Source organism: Callorhinus ursinus, unplaced genomic scaffold (assembly GCF_003265705.2).
Source record: "Callorhinus ursinus isolate GAN/ISIS: 27379988/994484 unplaced genomic scaffold, GSC_fseal_2.0 scaffold18, whole genome shotgun sequence".
NCBI lineage: Eukaryota > Metazoa > Chordata > Mammalia > Carnivora > Otariidae > Callorhinus > Callorhinus ursinus.
The window spans coordinates 30837986-30855872 of record NW_027397080.1 but is presented as its reverse complement, the minus strand read 5'-3'; the positions used below and the strand labels follow the sequence as shown (position 1 = coordinate 30855872).

At 38.7% G+C, this 17887-nt stretch overlaps 1 protein-coding gene and 1 pseudogene across 4 annotated transcripts in view; one reads left to right on the top strand and one right to left on the bottom strand.

Annotated features, from left to right (window-relative positions):
- Positions 1 to 17887, bottom strand: part of RERE (arginine-glutamic acid dipeptide repeats) — a 411538-nt gene that overhangs the window by 236851 nt on the left and 156800 nt on the right. The gene's annotated exons all lie outside the window — the stretch shown is intronic.
- LOC112812161 (mitochondrial import inner membrane translocase subunit Tim8 A pseudogene) lies at positions 2561 to 3184 on the top strand (annotated as a pseudogene).

The following is a 17887-nucleotide window of genomic DNA, read 5'->3' as shown; positions in this document are numbered from 1 at the left end:
TAAGCTAAATTTACCATATGGATTTAGATAATACATTTATTAATATGTGTCATGTATCTTACACAACACATATTAATAAATACTATAATGAATTGCTTCTGAGACTGATATTCTGTTTAACAGACATTTACCTCTGAGTTTTATTTACCAGACAACACAACAATCCCATGAGTGATTTCTCTTCCTGAGTGATTAGTCTTTCACCTAAGCATCCACACAGCTGTGTAAGACGCTTAAAGGAGAAAAAGGCATGAAAAAAAAGCACCTTAAAAGAAACTTATCAAATCAAGACCCAAATAATTATAAGGCAAGCATCCAGAATTTGCTGCCCCAAAACCATAACCACCAGAGTCATAGACTGACAAATTGCAATCCACACAAAAGAGAAGTAAAGGAAAACCCAAGCTACCGTTTTCCTTCCTTTTTTCAATGTGATATTTATATCTACTCAACTGGGTCCTGAATCTTCTATAACCACATCATGCCCCGTTCCATGAAATTCTCCATGCTGCTGCCCCTAACAGAGATGCCCTGTCTCCACCTGGTCCTACTGTAATTCTGACCAAACTCCAGGACCCAAATCAAGGTCTTCATGGTCCTTCATGTCTTACCCAGTATCACCAACTTATAATCCATCCTATTCAGTTGGCGTCTGCCCACTCACTGCCTCTTACTAACATGTAGTATTACTTTAATAAGTGTAATTTCTCCCTACAAAATGAAGGATCAAGGACTAGAATCCTGTCTACCTTTGTATCTTGCCCTACACCTCAGGTCCACACAGATACAGAAGTTTGTGTTCTTACGTCATTAGCTGATCAACTGGAAGCTAATACTATTGCTGACATCTAACATACCCCATAAAATTCTACTAGCTTATTCAAAGACTATTCCAGGCCTTGAATTTAATTCTCTGCTTTATAGAATTTTTTAGTTAGTTTATGTAATTTATATAAACCTCTAAGGGCAAATCAAACCTATTCCCTGACTCTCTTATTCTATCTGTACCTCTTCCCTCTCACCCTTAAATCTTAGTTGTTTTAATTTGGGTTTTTGTTGTTGTTGCTGTTACTATTGTTTAGTCAGGTGCTTATTCTAAAATTAAAAACTAAAGATATTTTAAGAATAACTTAAAACTTCCAGTCAATTTCACATGACTGAATAAATATTGAGACCTCAAATTTTCATAACAGATCTTCAGCCCACTGTGAATTGTAAAATGTCATCTTCTAAGTACTCAACGGGTATTTGGGGGGAAAATTCCACCTATACAACAATTTCCAATAATCTAACTTCTTAGGATTCTACATGTGGTATTTTGCTTTAGAACATATACATCATTCTCAGGCTAAAAAGTACTCTACTGGGGGGGCAGGAGGGAGTAGGTGAGCTCTTGTCTGGTAATCTGCCGTCCGCCTGTCACTTTTATAATCAAAATTAGCAAAGATCTATGCAAGGTAGCAGTATTTAAAATATCTAAATGCCTCTTGATTCCCAAATGAAATGAGAGATTTAGTGTATTGTTTAGACCATAAGAAGTTCTGGATGTTTTCTACCCAAAACTGTACTCAACACACTTCAAAAAAATGATTGCAGCTGCTTTGGGCCAATATAACACTTAATGAGACTTTTACTTTTTGTAATTTGTACCTTGTAAAAATCATGTTTTGAACATCTGCTGAGATGAAATGAATCAGAACTCTGGGGGAAAAAATTAGACTTCTCCATTTTAACTGAAGTAGTAACAGACAAATCCTGTCGAGATTACATTAAAGTTAAAAAAATGAAGATAAATATATCCTACAAGAAACAGAATCATAAACTCCTAAAACATTCACACACAGACTTACTGGGCACCAGCTACATACCAGCTAGTGTCAGAGATACTAAGATGAATAAAAATATTGTCCTTCCCTTGACAAGTTCACCATTCTAATATCAGAGCCAGACATGAATAAGTAACTATATGTCTGCAATAATTTTAATTGCACTTGCATTTTGGTCTCTGTGCAGAGACTGCTGGCTGAGCATAACATTCATCCCCCCACCCTTTTTTTAAGATTTTATTTATTTGACAAGAGAGAGACACAGTGAGAGAGGGAACACAAGCAGGGGGAGTGGGAGAGGGAGAAGAAGGCCTCCCACAGGGCACAGAGCCCAATGCGGAGCTCGATACCAGGACCCTGGGATCATGACCTGAGCCGAAGGCAGATGCTTAACAACTGAGCCACCCAGGCGCCCCTCTCCTTCTTCCTTAATAACAGAATATCTGCTGTCTAGCAGGGCCTATGGTCCCTTAGAATAAAGACTACATTTCTCAGCTTCCCTTATAGCTAATTTTATAATATGACTAAACTCTGGTCAAGGGATATAAACAGAACTACAGAATTTCAACTTCTGGAAACTGATTACTGAAAAGAGGCCCTGCTCTCCTTATCCTTCCAATGAGCCTAAAGGCAAATGTATTGGCTGGAGGTGGAGCATGAAATGGATCAAAAATGACAATGGGGGTCACGGAGACACGTGAAGCTTGGTGAGTTGGTGCAGAGTTCGTCTCAGCATGCATGGCAGTGCTGGGATGGATTCCTCCTCGTCTTCATCCGTGGCGGGTTTGGGCTTGGTGGACCCACAGCTGCAACATTTCATCAAGGTGGAGAATCAGAAGCAATGCTTCCAGCAACTGGTGCACCAGATGAGGGAACTTTGTTGGGAGAAGTGCATGGACAAGCCTGGGCCAAAGATGGACAGTCGGGCTGAGGCCTGTTTTGTGAACTGCGTTGAGCACTTCATTGATACAAGCCAATTCATCTTGAATTGACTGAACAGACCCAGAAATCCAAGCCAGTTTTCTCAGAAAGCCTTTCTGACTGATCTCAGCATTATCTCTTTGGAAAAGGAAGGTAGTTCAAGAAATGAAGAGCGGTTGATGGGATAGTTGAAGAAAAGGCTATGGGGGAATTGGCTCCCACCTTTGTCACTCTTGGGACATCCTGTCATCTGAGAATGAACAAAGACCAACTGTGTGTGGGGGGGGGTGAGGGTCATATGTGTACTTTGTTGTGTTTTTTAATGCTAATCTTGTGAAAACAATTAACAGATGAATGGAAAACTCTACTAGATGCATATTACTGTATGTGGGACTATGCTTTCTCAAAGTCCCATTAACTGCTCCCTATAATTTTGATAGTGGAACTGCTTTCTATAATTTGACTGTGAGACCACATTAGGTAAAATCTGTCATTTGTGTGGATTCATTTCAGATTTCTGGGGAGACTGGCTATACATCTTTGTGTCTCTCAGAAAGGGCAGCAGTGGGAGAAGAGTAATTTGGTACTTAACTATAGGCCTCCTTATCTAGTGTTTTGACTATCAGTGCTGGAAAAAAGTCTATGGGATGGTCAAACAATACACTGAGCTTTCTAGATTCTCTCCCTCCCTTATGCTGTGATTTTCTTTAATGTGTAAGGTACGGTCTTGAGGTAGTACAGGTAGCCTGAGTGTCTAGAGGTCTTTTGTTACAAAGGAATCTAGCCAGCGAATATAATTCTCATTACTAAACTGCCATAAGGAAGAAGCTTACTTACCCTGTATTCAGGGTCCGAAAAATTCAAAGATGTGCCTAAATAGGTTATAAAGATTTACGCCAGGCAAAAACTAACAGCAGTTTCAGGTAGAGGTGCATGTTAATGTTAATCAGTGTAGACTCCATTTATTGCACTCTTTTGATCACTGAAATAAAGGCTTCTACAAAATTAAAAAAAAAATGACAATGGGAATGGAGGCCACATGCAATAAAATTAACAAAACCTTTGACTGTAGCTAAAGAACAAGACCAAGAATTTACTATTCACAATTTAGCATTTCTGGCCACTGTACACAAATATCTTTAAATTATTTTAAAATGGAGCAAAATAGGGGCGCCTGGGTGGCTCAGTTGTTAAGCGTCTGCCTTCCGCTTGGGTCATGATCCCAGGGTCCTGGGATGGAGCCCCGGATCAGGCTCCCTATTCCTCGGGAAGCCTGCTTCTCCCTCTCACACTCGTCCTGCTTGTGTTCCTCTCTTGCTGTGTCTCTCTGTCAAATAAACAGAATCTTTAAAAAAAAAAAAAAAATGGGGCAAAATATTTAAACCACATTCATGAACAGAGTGACATCCAGAACAGTGATTTGGGGAAAACATTCTAATTTTTTTTTAACAGTTAAACTGGGAAGGAATAGATAACCCTAGCAAGTGTGTAAAAACATACAACACAGTGCTCTCGATTCAGAATGACTAAAACAGTTTGAGTAGATAGCATACTATTACCTTCCAGTAGGATTAAGAATCAGTCCCTACAGGCAGATAAAATAAGGCAGAACAAAGTCCATAACTGCCTCCCTGAAGAGACTTCACCAAGCTTCTAGTGCTGACTCTACCCCAAAGGTTTCACAAGTAGGAATAAGGGATGGTAACTTCTGCAAACTGACTGGCATGTTGTGTAGAAGGTAGTTTGATGGTGTCTGCTGGCACCACTCAGGCTCTCTCTTTTCTTCTCCACTTCCACATGGGTTTGATTTTAGGACTTGAGAGAGAATATGTGGCTGCTCCTCCAACAAAATACAGGGACCACTGATAACCAAATTTTCTGGAACGTTTTATTATTTATGAAAGTTAAAGCTGACCAGAATTCATACTACACTAAATTCTCAGATTTTACTTCATACTAGAAAGAAGGCATTCTCTCTAATGTCACAGCTTTATCTCCTCCTTTCCACGCCATTAACTGTGGATAAAAAACAGAGCACACAAATGTGTCTGATCCATTCTCTGAAGTGAAGATTTATTATCCAAAGGTGACGCAGAGTCTCCTGCTCTACCTACAGAACACTTCTCCAGTTTCAAAACTACAAATTCAGTCACTTGCAGAGGCCAAAATCCCATGGTACATCAGGGGTAAGTGGAAAGAATTACAATGGCACTACCTTAAAAATCTTTGGACATCCAGACATATACCCTTTAACTCAGCAATTCTATTCCTAAGGAGAGTGAGCAGAAGTGAATAAATGCTCACCACTGTCGCTCATAAAGGAAAATATTTGGAAAGAACCTAAAATCCAACAATATACAACTAGTCAGACAATGGTATCTATCCATTAATTCAGGTGTACCTAATGCTTTTTGGGCAGCAAGGGACTTTAACAACCTATACACAACTCTTCAAAAACAATTTTATTTTAAAGTCACAAAAAAAATGAATTAAAATATTTATCACAGTAAGAGAAAAAATATTTATAATACAAGTACCTCTTGACTCCTTAAATAATAAAATTTATTAAAGGTTATTCCCTTAATAACCTCAATAATTTCAAAGTTCTGATGAACATCAACATTAATTTCAGATGTTTTTCTCTGTTATGTGCTATGGGAATATCTGTGGCTCACACTGGTGTCACAGGTACTACCAATATCACTACGGTTTATTGCCTATCTTCATAACTGAAGCGTAACTGAATGCTGAGTGTCATTTGAAATGTAATGAAGTTCACAGTCTTCTGAATTATATTCACAGTCCCCTGAGTTGACCATGGACCCTTCCAGGTTGAGAATGCCAGTATTATTGGTATTAGAAAGCAGCAGTGATTCAGATTTATAATTACTGGCATGGCAATAAATTCAGGACATGTCAATTTCAAAAGCATTATTACAAAACAGTCAGTAGCATAACCCCACACCTGTTTACTAAGGAAAGGGATAATACAACAAAATATGAACAGCAGACTCATGGTTTTGAGATTTTTAACTTTTGCTTATCTGAATATTTCAATGTTCTTCCCTGAAAATGTATTATTTGCTCATCCAAAAGAAAAAAGAACAAATGCAGGAGGGGAAATATGGGGGAAAGATAAAAAGAAAGGTCTATAGCCAAATTTCAAAAATACATTCACAGGGCAAAGGCAAAAGGCAGCAGGTGAATTCAGAGGCAAGAACACTGAAATGGGACCACTGCTCATCAGTTCAGAAACAACACTGAAAAGGGAGTCGGCGATCCATCTGTGGCTGTACCAGAGGCCATAGCACTGAGTATCCTAGCAGTTGGGGGGCCGGGGGGGGGGGCAAGTAAGAGAAGTAAAACATATAACAAAATTGCTGCTTTCTACAAACAAGTAGCCTCCACCAATCAGGACAGGAATGCCAAAAGCACTGCAACTCCATGATACCAAATATCTGCTTTCTGGATAGTTGCAAACTTCAAAAGCATTCTAGTTTATGAGCCTGAAAGATAGCCCAGGGTTTTTCTCCCTCAAAATGTCTCTTTTTCCAAAGAAGACATCCAAATGGCCAACAGACACATGAGAAAGTGCTCAACATCACTTGACACCAGGGAAATCCAAATCAAAACCTCAATGAGATACCACCTCACACCAGTTAGAAGGGCTAAAATTAAGTCAGGAAACAACAGATGTTGGTGGGGATGCGGAGAAAGGGGAACCCTCCTACACTGTTGGTGGGAATGCAAGCTGGTGCAACCACTCTGGAAAACAGTATGGAGGTTCCTCAAACAGTTGAAAATAGAGCTACCCTACGATCCAGCAATTGCACTACTGGGTATTTACCCCAAAGATACAAATGTAGTGATCCGAAGGGGCTACGTGCACCCCAATGTTTATAGCAGCAATGTCCACAATAGCCAAACTATGGAAAGAGCCAAGATGCCATTGACAGATGAACGGATAAAGAAGATGTGGTGTGTATATACACAATGGAATATTATGCAGCCATCAAAAGGAATGAAATCTTGCCATTTGCAAGGATGTGGATGGAACTGGAGGGTATTATGCTGAGCGAAATAAGTCAATCAGAGAAAGACATGTATCATATGATCTCACTGATATGAGGAATTCTTAATCTCAGGAAACAAACTGAGGGCTGTGGGAGTGGTGGGGGTTGGGAGGGATGGGGTGGCTGGGTGATAGACATTGGGGAGGGTATGTGCTATGGTGAGTGCTGTGAATTGTGTAAGACTGCTGAATCACAGACCTGTACCTCTGAAACAAATAATACATTATATGTTTAAAAAGAAGAAGAAGATAGTAGGAAGGGAAAAATGAAGGGGGGAATTCGGAGGGGAAGACAAACCATGAGAGACTATGGACTCTGAGAAACAAACTGAGGGTTCTGGGGGGGGGATGGGTTAGCCTGGTGATGGGTATTAAAACGGGCACGTACTGAATGGAGCAGTGGGTGTTATACGCAAACAATGAATCATGGAACACTACATCAAAAACTAATGATGTAATGTATGGTGATTAACATAACATAATAAAAAAAAAGTCTTATAGCCAGTACAGAGAGCAAACTGGAAATCTGATATCCATTGTCCAGCCTGAAATGTGAGGTATAAAATCCCCTGTAAGGAAGAAGCATAACCTCCCCCTAAGTGCTGAGTGCTGCTAGAGTTAATTCTCAAATACAAACCTCAAAACTTAAGTGTATTTTTGCACCATGGAATCGTGGTAATTAAAACACTACATTTAGCTTTTTATTGTTCCCAACAATATAAAAACACAGCATAACAGGTGAGGCATTTTTCTTTGACATTTCCCTTCCCTCTAATAAAGAGAAAAAAAGTATAATTATACAAAGTATTGTTAACATTCCCTCAATCAATTCGGTAATTGTACGTAGAGTACCTATGTTTTACAATACGAGCACAAGAGGATGACAGGACAAGCATGAAAACTAAGTGCCACCTAATAAAAATAGTAACAGCCTGCCTTAGAGCCTACAGTCACACACAGCTTTACTAACGGAGCACAAGTTAAAATGTTAATTAAAAGCTGAGAATAGTGAAAAGTAACATACTGAAATAATATTAAAAATCTATATTATAAACTCACTCCATTTCCCCTTTTTAAAGGGAACTTAAAGCCATAATCAACTCCCCACAACATTTTTTTTTTTACAATATCTCTATTGGTCAGTTGAGCCACTAACACACCATCTGTCAAGCATCAACATCTGCCCAGCACACAAAGAAAGCCAGAACAATGCCTACAGCCTTTAAAGGGAATAGAAAACAACTCTATCTTTGCCTTTTACAGTTCAGTTTACACATTCTACTAATTATCACACTAGACATCACTGAAGAGGTGTTCCTTGTAAAGGCAAATGAATAAGGAAATTTAGAAATATAAGTGAGAAAATAAATTTAGGGGTCAAATGAGTGAACAAATGTAGAATTTCTTTCATATGTAACATATAGTATGCTGCCTAATTAGTCTGAACACATATTTAATGGTGAAATAATGAAAAAGATTTAAAGGTACTGGATATTTAATGCATTCATAATGATAAAGGGTGATTATGTAAATAGACTTGGTAAATTGACTTTAGAAGTCTATCCATTTCCAGGCATTTTAACCATTAACTTAAAAGAACCAGGTAACTTACTTAACTGCTCCCCTCTATTTCTTGGTACTTAAAAATTTATTAAAAAATTTATACTAATACAAACATATGAAGGAATAGAAAAGCCTATTTTTATTTTTGGTAGTGTTTGCGGCATTCAGGTATCTTCAAAGCAAAACTCATGTACACAAGTATCTATTCTATAGTATTTAAATGTTTCACAAAAGGAAATCATTCTTATATAGATTTTAAAGTAATTCAACAAACATAAACCCTGTTCCATCTTTAAATTCACAGACAATGTTTTTAATCTTGGAAAGTCTGGTTTTCTCAGCTGGTGAAGCTGTCAGAATAAATAGAAGGCAGCATCTGGAAAGATGACAAACACATGGGTCAACGTCAACTACAAGCCAATCCCTGTCAAGAGCAGAGCCAAATTCCTGCATTTCAATTTCAATGATGCTCTCCAACTCAAAATACCACCATGCCACTTCAAATCAAAATTGTTTCCTTTAAAAAAGAGCTTTTTACAAAACTGATAGAGTATAACAGATTAAACAACTCTTTCAGCAATTTCCTCAGCTACTACAAAGCGAGGCATCGATGTATAATTATAATAAAGGGAACATTTAACAATTAATTGAGCCAGAAAAAGCTAAACCTCCAGAGCTTAGGAGTTCAAACACTTGCTCACCAAGCATAAGGGCCGAGATTTTAACATAACTGCAGGAAATCTCAGTCCAATTACACTCTAGGTAAATATAAATCTTGTTCCACTGTGACTGGGACCCTATTCGTCACAGTCCATCAGGCTGATTTTAGTACCCAGCTTGGAGATTCAAACAAAAGAACCCCTACCCCCTCTGTTTTCTCTCCCCCACGCTGTGGTGTTAATCCAGTTCCTCCAGGTTCCGTGCTGGACAAATTTCTCTGGAAGGCTGCTGGCTTGCTTTTATAACCAACCAACAAGTAAGACTCCCAAAACGTATCACACAACTGTGAGGTGATAACGTCTCTGAAAATATTAATGATTTGTGCCAGTTTATAATGGTGACATATTAACTAATTTACGCTCTTTCCTCATTCAGTTTCTATGTAGAGGAGATGTACATACGCTCAAAAAGAAAACGGAAATAAACACAAAGGGCTTCAAAAGTGGCATCATTTGGGATGGCAACTACTTCACAGGGAGATCTTCCCCACTGGCAAACTTTTTTTTTTTTAAGTAATCTCTACACCCCATGTGGGGCTCAAACTTATGACCTCAAGATCAAGAGTTGCATGCTCTATCAACTGAGCCAGTCAGGCGTCCCATCCACTAGCAAATTTCTTGAGAAAAATTTATACTGACTTAATGGGGGAGGGTGGGATGGAGAGCCCCACGACTTTATTCATAAGGCATCTTTCTATGCCTCATAGCGTTTGATGGGAAGCAGGAAAAATTACAACTTAATGCCAACAAGTTTCAACAATACAAACAAGTAAAAATTATTTTTAATTTAACTGGATAAATAAAGCAACATTTTTAAAGGTAGCACAAAGCACTTAGTAAAGTAGTGAAAGAATTTTTTTATTTTTGGGGCGCCTGGGTGGCTCAGTTGGTTAAAGCGACTGCCTTCGGCTCAGGTCATGATCCTGGAGTCCCCGGATCGAGTCCCACATCGGGCTCCCTGCTCAGCAGGGAGTCTGCTTCTCCCTCTGACCCTCTTCCCTCTCGTGCTCTCTATCTCTCTCATTCTCTGTCTCTCAAATAAATAAATAAAATCTTTAAAAAAAAAAAAAAAAAGAATTTTTTTATTTTTATTTTATTTATTTATTTTTTTTTATTAGAGAGAGAGAGAGAGCACAAGCAGGGGGAGCAGCAGGGAGAGGCAGAGGGAGAATCAGGCTCCCCACTGAGCAGGGAGCCTGACCTGGGGCTTGATTCCAGGACCCCGGGATCATGACCTGAGCCAAAGGCAGACACTTAACTGACTGAGCCACCCAGGCGCCCCAGCAGTGAAAGGATTTTAAGGATTATTAGAACAGACAAAATTGGAGGTTGAGGCAGGCAACTCACATAGCACACCACGGCCTACAGGTCAAATCTGAACCACTGCCTGTTTTTGTAAGACCCACAAGTAAGGAATGGTTTTTACATATTTTAAGGGGGGGGGGCATATTTCTTGACATGTGAAAATAATACGAAATTCAAACGTCAGTGTCCACAGATAAAGTTTTATATATTGTCTACTACTGCTCTCATGACATAAGGGCAAAAACTGAGTTGGTACAACACAGACTCAATCGCCTACAGCAAAGCTGCAAATATTTACTATCTGGTCCTTTACAGAAAACGTTTATTGAACACTGTTCTAGAATTGCTCACTAAATAAGTAAAGCAGCTCAAAGGATAATGTAAATTTTATACCATAGAAGACTACAATGTAAAAGGGCTTTCATTTGAAAATGTTACATTTGCTCAGGAACACTGTTTATAAAATTCTCAAGAATTTTTCTGGAGGTTAATATCAAGTACACTAGCCTGAAACACACAAAATAAACCTTTTAGCCAACATCTTTATAAGGACAGTAGAGTGCCTCTAATATCATGACTCCATGTGCCTCAGATCATCTGTGAATCTAGAGATGGCAAAAGTTCCCTCCCATAATCGCCCCCAAGAAAAACACTGTCAACTGATCAGAGCACTCCTTCGAAATGTACTACATTCAGCCTCAATCACCTGGAAAAGGAGATGAAATGTTTGCCATCTAATTTAGATGATCTATTTTTCTCATCTGGTTTGGTCTTCTTTACTGTTCATTCTTCCATTACCATTGCTCTTGTACCATCTTGTGTGAAAACCGTGTTCAGAACTTGAGAGGATAACCGTGAAATGAAAGTACAACAGGTAAGCTTGCTCTCTGTTATCTGAGAACCGGCCATTAGCAAGCCAAGCTACATACCATCAATTTATATACGTTTTAAAGATTTTACTTATTTATTTGTCAGACAGCGAGAGCACGCACACAAGCAGGGGTGTGGCAGGCAGAGGGAGAAGCAGGCTCCCCACTGAGCAGGGAACCAGACACGGGACTCGATCCCAGGACTCTGGGATCATGACCTGAGCAGAAGGCAGCTGCTAACAGGCTGAGCCACTCAGGCACCCCTACATACCATCAATTAAAAAAAAAAAAAAAAAATTAGTGGGCTTCTAAGTCTTTTTATCAACATGTTGAGTACAAAGGACTCTTGATACAACCTGCACCCCACATTTTTTTAACTTCATATAATGTTTTAATAAATCAGCTAGATAGATGCAGGCTCTACTGTGACCCCCCCCCAAAAAAAAGAGAGAGAGAGAGAGAGACAGGTTTCTATGTTCAACATGATATACTCCAGAAAGGGTCTCAAGAAGTAATAACTAAACTTGGTAACCAATATGACCAAAACAAAAGCTCTCTATCAACTATGCCAAACTCAAACCACAGCTAGAGATAAGGCCAATTTGGATTCAGACACATAAATACACATAACCAGGAATGTACCATGAATGACCCACCAGAATGAGATCCTGAACAGCCAGAGCCTATAACCAACAGGAGCCACATTAACATTGGCAGAGGTATTTGAGAGCAATGTCTGCTCTCAAAAACTTTAGCCAGGAATTCCATGGGTTTTCCACACTTTATTGAGATATTTTTTGAGTATCTGCGCTGGCAAAGCAGCTTCCTAAGAAAAATTTTGTATGAGCCTCTTCCTGTGTCACTGAATAACTTCATAATAGGTCACTAGTCAGGCAACACAGTGAGAGCTAGTGAGCATTCCACCAAACATTTTAAATATCTAAAGGATTATATAGGGCTAAGAAAATGAAAGAACACAAAATCCTAACAGGGTCAAAGATTTTCATCTTCGGAGAGGAATCACATGCATCTTAGGATCTCCATCATATTCAACAGTCTTCAGAGGCAAACTTGAAATGAATGTTTAAAAAAGGTGGGGGGAGGGGAGCAGGCAGTCAAGCTTAAGTGAGTTGCAGACTCTTGTGGCTAGCCAAAGAATGGATACCGGAAGGTGAGAAGCCATCTTCTTTTGGAGTTCTGAAGACAGAAACTTAGTGACTATAAATTTCTTCCTTTAGTAGGTGTACATATCTGGAAAAACTGAAAGACTGAAAAACCTGTGATTAAAAATGAAGTAACCCAAATTAACTGGGGTGGGAATTACCTCCTTAAATTGAAATGCACCCTTTATTCCTGCAAAGATTTAGAATTAAGAAAGATTTAAGAGAATCAATACTATATTAACATTTTCTAGGTTAATAAAGAAAATCAGGATATATGTGATATTTTTATTCCCTTTATAGTCAGAATTTGGCTTATTAACAACAGACCTGTAATTCCAAGTTTGAAAAGTTAACACTTACCTAGGACTTTATTTCATCGGCCTGGCCCTTTCTAAAGAAGCCCTGCGTGTCTGTGTGTTCACTCACTTAATCCCCATCAGAGCTCTTAGGGTGGGAACCCTGGATCCCCATTTTGCCAATAAAGAAACAAAAGCACAGAGGTTTGTTCCTTGTCACCATCCTCAGAGGCTGAACTAGCTGGACTGCGCTGGACTGTCTCTTTGTGTGAAATGGATTCAAACATGCAGTCAGGATCGAAACCTAAATGAGCTTATGCCCAACACTGAAATATCTAAGACACCTTTTCAGGTTCACTTCATTTATAGGTCTAATTCACTTCACTTATAAAAAGAATTAAGTACTTAAGAAGGTTTATGTTAATAGATCCCTTAACAATAGAAATCAAATATTAAATTAATAAACAAGCCTAAATGCTGAAGATATTAACTACTTTATCAAAAAGACCAATTATAATTCAAAAAAGCCTCAAAAGTGATTTTTAAAATTTGTTTAATTACAAAAGGGTTAAGGTAAGTAAACTGAACTTTTTTTATTTTTTTAAAGGTTTTATTTTTTTACTTTTTTAAAGGTTTTATTTTTTTATTTATTAATTTGACAGATAGAGAGAGAGAGCAGGAACACAAGCAGGGGGAGTGGGAAAGGGAGAAGCAGGCCTCCCACCGAGCAGGGAACCCGATGTGGGACTCGATCCCAGGACCTTGGGATCATGACCTGAGCCGAAGGCAGACGCTTAACGACTGAGCCACCCAGATACCCTGAACTGAACTTTTTTTTAAAAGTAGAGCTGTGTCCTTTAATTTATAACTTTAACAAACTGAATACCGAAGTCAACTTTTTTGTATGCATATTTGCGTGTGTGCGCGCATGCGCACACACACAGTCTTTTCTACATATAAATATCAGCCTTAAAAGACCCTTCCCAAGAAAGTTCTTAGATTAACTGCTCTGTACATGTGTTTATTGCCCAACTCCTATAGGAGACAATGCTGTTCATGACAGTCTGCCCAAGAAACACAGGGTGAACCCTCAAGTGTAGTCACTACCCCTGCCTATGACTATAAGTATTTGGGGAACGAATGATGAAATGCCTAGAATGTGGGATCCAGAAAACAGAGATGAACAGATTGCCAGAAAGCTACCTTCCTGAATTTGATGATTCATTGCTCATAAAAATGGCTTAAAAGAATTACCATTTAACATGTTCTTGCCATTATCAAGGGTGATTTTTAAACGGCCATATATGAAATATTCCTGTTTCTTTTGGAGTACACGGTTTTACAAAACATTCTAATTCAGTGTTTCTCATGTAGATAATAACTTCTACTATAATATTATGTATTATGTTGCAGTTCTGCAGAAAATGCTCCTAAAAATAAAAGGGCTTATATAAAATACATGGAAAAGGGCAAATTCCTCAAAACCTATGCAGCTCAGAAATCAGATTACTACATTTCCTCCAATCAATAATTATACCTCAAGAAAGAAGACATCCCAGGCAGGCACCCCTGCCTGAAGGCTGCTGTAGGAAATATTTAAAATACACAAAGGGGTACCTGGGTAGCTCAGTTAAACATGAACTCTTGGTTTCAGCTCAGGTCATGATCCCAGGGTTGTGAGATGAAGCCCCACCCTGGGCTCCAGAGCCTGCTTAAGATTCTCTCTCTCCCACTCCCTCTGCCCCCACCCTCTTCCTCTCTTAAAAACAAAAACAAAAACAACAGCTTCTGGCTTGAAAGCACCAAAACAATACAGATTAACATGGGGCTTTTGTGAAGGTGAGCATAGCAGACAAGGCAACCTACCATGGTCAGAGCAGGTAAGGTGGGGTGCACCTCCCTGGGGAGAGATCCCTAGGGTTCAAGTGCTCATTATTTCACTTCATTTTAAATAGAGATGAAAGGGCTCATACCAATGCAACAGTCTAATTAAAGTTTAAATTCTCATCTACTTTCCCCTTTTCTGCTAAAATATAATCCTACATTATACTGTGTAATTAATTATATGTTATAATCTATGCCCCTCTATTCACACTCCTCTTGCCTAGAAATAGTTGCATATGAGCCAGTCCTCAACATCATTCCTCTATTTACCTATCAGATACACAGCAAAACCCACTATATAAATATCCGTATGTTGTTACAAGTTCTCACTGAATCGAGTGACAAATAAAATCTTAAAAAAAAAAAACAGGAAAAAAATTAACGTATCTACAACTAAAAGCACACTAGAATGTGATTAAAAACAAGAAATAAATTTTCACAACTGTTCTAAGGACACATAACTAAGAAAGCTGACGTGCTCACTCAAACCTGAGTCTACCTCGCAACAAAGTTCTTCCCACCTCTTATGGACTGAATTGTATCCCCCCAAAATTCAGATGTGATGTCCTAACCCCAATACCTCAGAATGTGACCTTACAAGAAGAAGAAAGGATCACTGGAGATGTAATGAGTTACAGTGAGGTGGACTCTAATGCCATAGGTAGCAGGGCAAGGGCCCTAAATCCACCAAGATTGGTATCTTTCTGCAAAGGAGAAATTTGGGCGGACACAGAGACAGGCACAAACGGAGACTGCCATATGAAGACTGCAGGTATGCTAGCACAAGTCAGGGAAATACCAGAAGCTCAGAGAGACCCGAAGAAACAGATCTTTCCTCTTGCCTTCAGAAGGCGCATGACACTGTTGACTCCCTGATCTTGAAGTTCTGGCCTCAAAACTGTGAGAGAATATATTTCCGTTGTGGTACATTTTTATGGCAGCCCTAGCAAAGGCATACACTGCCTCACTGGGCTTCCTCCTCCCAAATAAAAGGTCTAAGATGATTATGCAGACATGCAATCAGAGCAGTCTGGAGTGCCAATAAAGATCTTGGGCTTGATCCTACTGCCAATAAGGGATCCACTGAAAGGCATTCAGCAGGTTAATATTAGGTTCATTGAGTGCAAACAAACTTGTAACACATGTCAAACCATTCAAGCTGGGCCTAAACGTTCTTTTATCTAGAATTTATGTTTCTTATTACACAAAACATATTCCTGCAATCCTCAGAAAAACTTGGTGCCTCAACCCAAAGTAAGAATGCCATAAGACATCTTCCTTTGCGTGTCACATCTACCTAAAACTCTTCTACAAGTACAAGAGACATAGATAAAAATTTACAGATCAAATGCAGTTTTATTTTCTCCAAAAATTCATGTACTGGAACACCAAGTGGCAGAATTTTATTTTGCTTTATTTTATTTTCGCTTTTATTTCATGTTTGTCTTAGTGATTGCCATAGATAAGCTTTCAATTATTCGGAGAATCAAGACTTTGAAACCAAAGTCAGGCTCTTACCAGGTCTGAGCGCAACCCTCAATGAACAATCAGTAACTAAATGTTAAGACATGCCATTTGTTAAAACACTGGGGACTCTCTGCCCTCTTTAACTAGGAACTTGAATCAAAGGGAAATTATCCACTGGGAAAATAGTTTCATGTTTTGACTTTTTAAGTAAATTTTTCATTGAGGTATAACACATACACAAAAAGTGCGAAGCATGATAAACTCCCACAGTGCAAATAAACCCGTAACTGGCAGTGTCACCATGACAGGGAACATGATCGGGCCCTGGAAGGTGCTCTTCATGCCTCATTCCAGACACCAGCGCCCGTCAGCCTAACTACCTACCACCTGACTTCAAAACACCAAAGACTGGCCTGGAATCATACAGTATTAGACTTTTTTGTGTCTACTCAACATTATGCTTAATAGTCTACTTTTAACTTCAGTAGTTGTTTAAAAATATGTACATTCCATTCTCATTAAACCAGATTCCCAGGTTTTATTTTGTTTAGTTTGGATTTTTTACAGCTTAAATTCCACTTGCATCAAAGGAAATTAACACCTCAACGTTCAATGTATACTCAGTTCTAGTTTCTAGGTCTTTTTATCAGATCAAGTCCCCAATTCCTAATAAAGGGGGAAATTCTGCAAGTAAAAGGAGGAAATGTTTTATTTCATCTAAGATTTCATAAACCACAAACTTAAAATTCTTTGTCTACTATATATAAAATTTATCTTCATGAAAAATAACAAAACTTTTTCGTAAAGGTAGAAGGAACACAGATGTAACAAACTTGAAATTCCTGAATCTTGATTCCCCCCCCTCATGTATGATGAAGATTTCTGTTATTCTAGGAATATATCTAGGGTAAATGGGGAAGTCAAACAGAAGTAGCAGTGGATATGACAAAACATAAGAAATACAGAACCAACTTAAAAGGCATTTTTTTAAAGAACATGTTTCCTTATCAAAATAGCAAGCAAACTGATATGCCATAATGAAAAGGTATCTCTCAATAATCTGAATTTAATTTTTTTACTGTTTTACCTGATGAGGAATAAAAAAAATCATAGTATCTAACTGAAAATAATGAATACACTATTAGTAAGAATGTAAATGGGTACAGCTACTCACTACGGAAAATGGTTTCGAGGTTCCTCAAAAAAACTAAAAACAGAACCACCATACAATCCAGCAATTCCACTTCTGGTTATTTAGCTGAAGGAATGACTATCTAGAAGAGATATCCACACCCTTAGGTTCACTGCAGCATTATTCACAACCTAAGATGAATAGATACAGAAAACATGGTATATAGATACGTATTATCTGGCCATAAAAAGGGGCGGGGGAGAGGGGGACCCTGACAACTGGATGAACCCTGAAGGCATCACGCTAAGTCAAATAGACAAAAAAAGACAAATACTGCATGGTGTCACTTATATGACACCTAACTCACTGAAACAGAGAACAGATTAGTGGTTGCCACAGGGAGGGGGTGGGGGGAGGAATGGAGGGCATGGGTGGAGGTGGTCAAAGGATACAAACCTCCAGTTATAAGATGAAAAAGTTCTGGGGATATTAAATACAGCACGGTGACCACAGCTAACAATACTGCATTGTATGTCTGAAAGTTGTTAAGAGAGTAAATTTTAAAAGTTCTCACCACACCCCCCACCCCCCCCCACACACACACACACTAGTACCTATGGGTGGTGATGCATGTGTTAACTAGCCTTATTTATTGTGGTAATCATTTTGC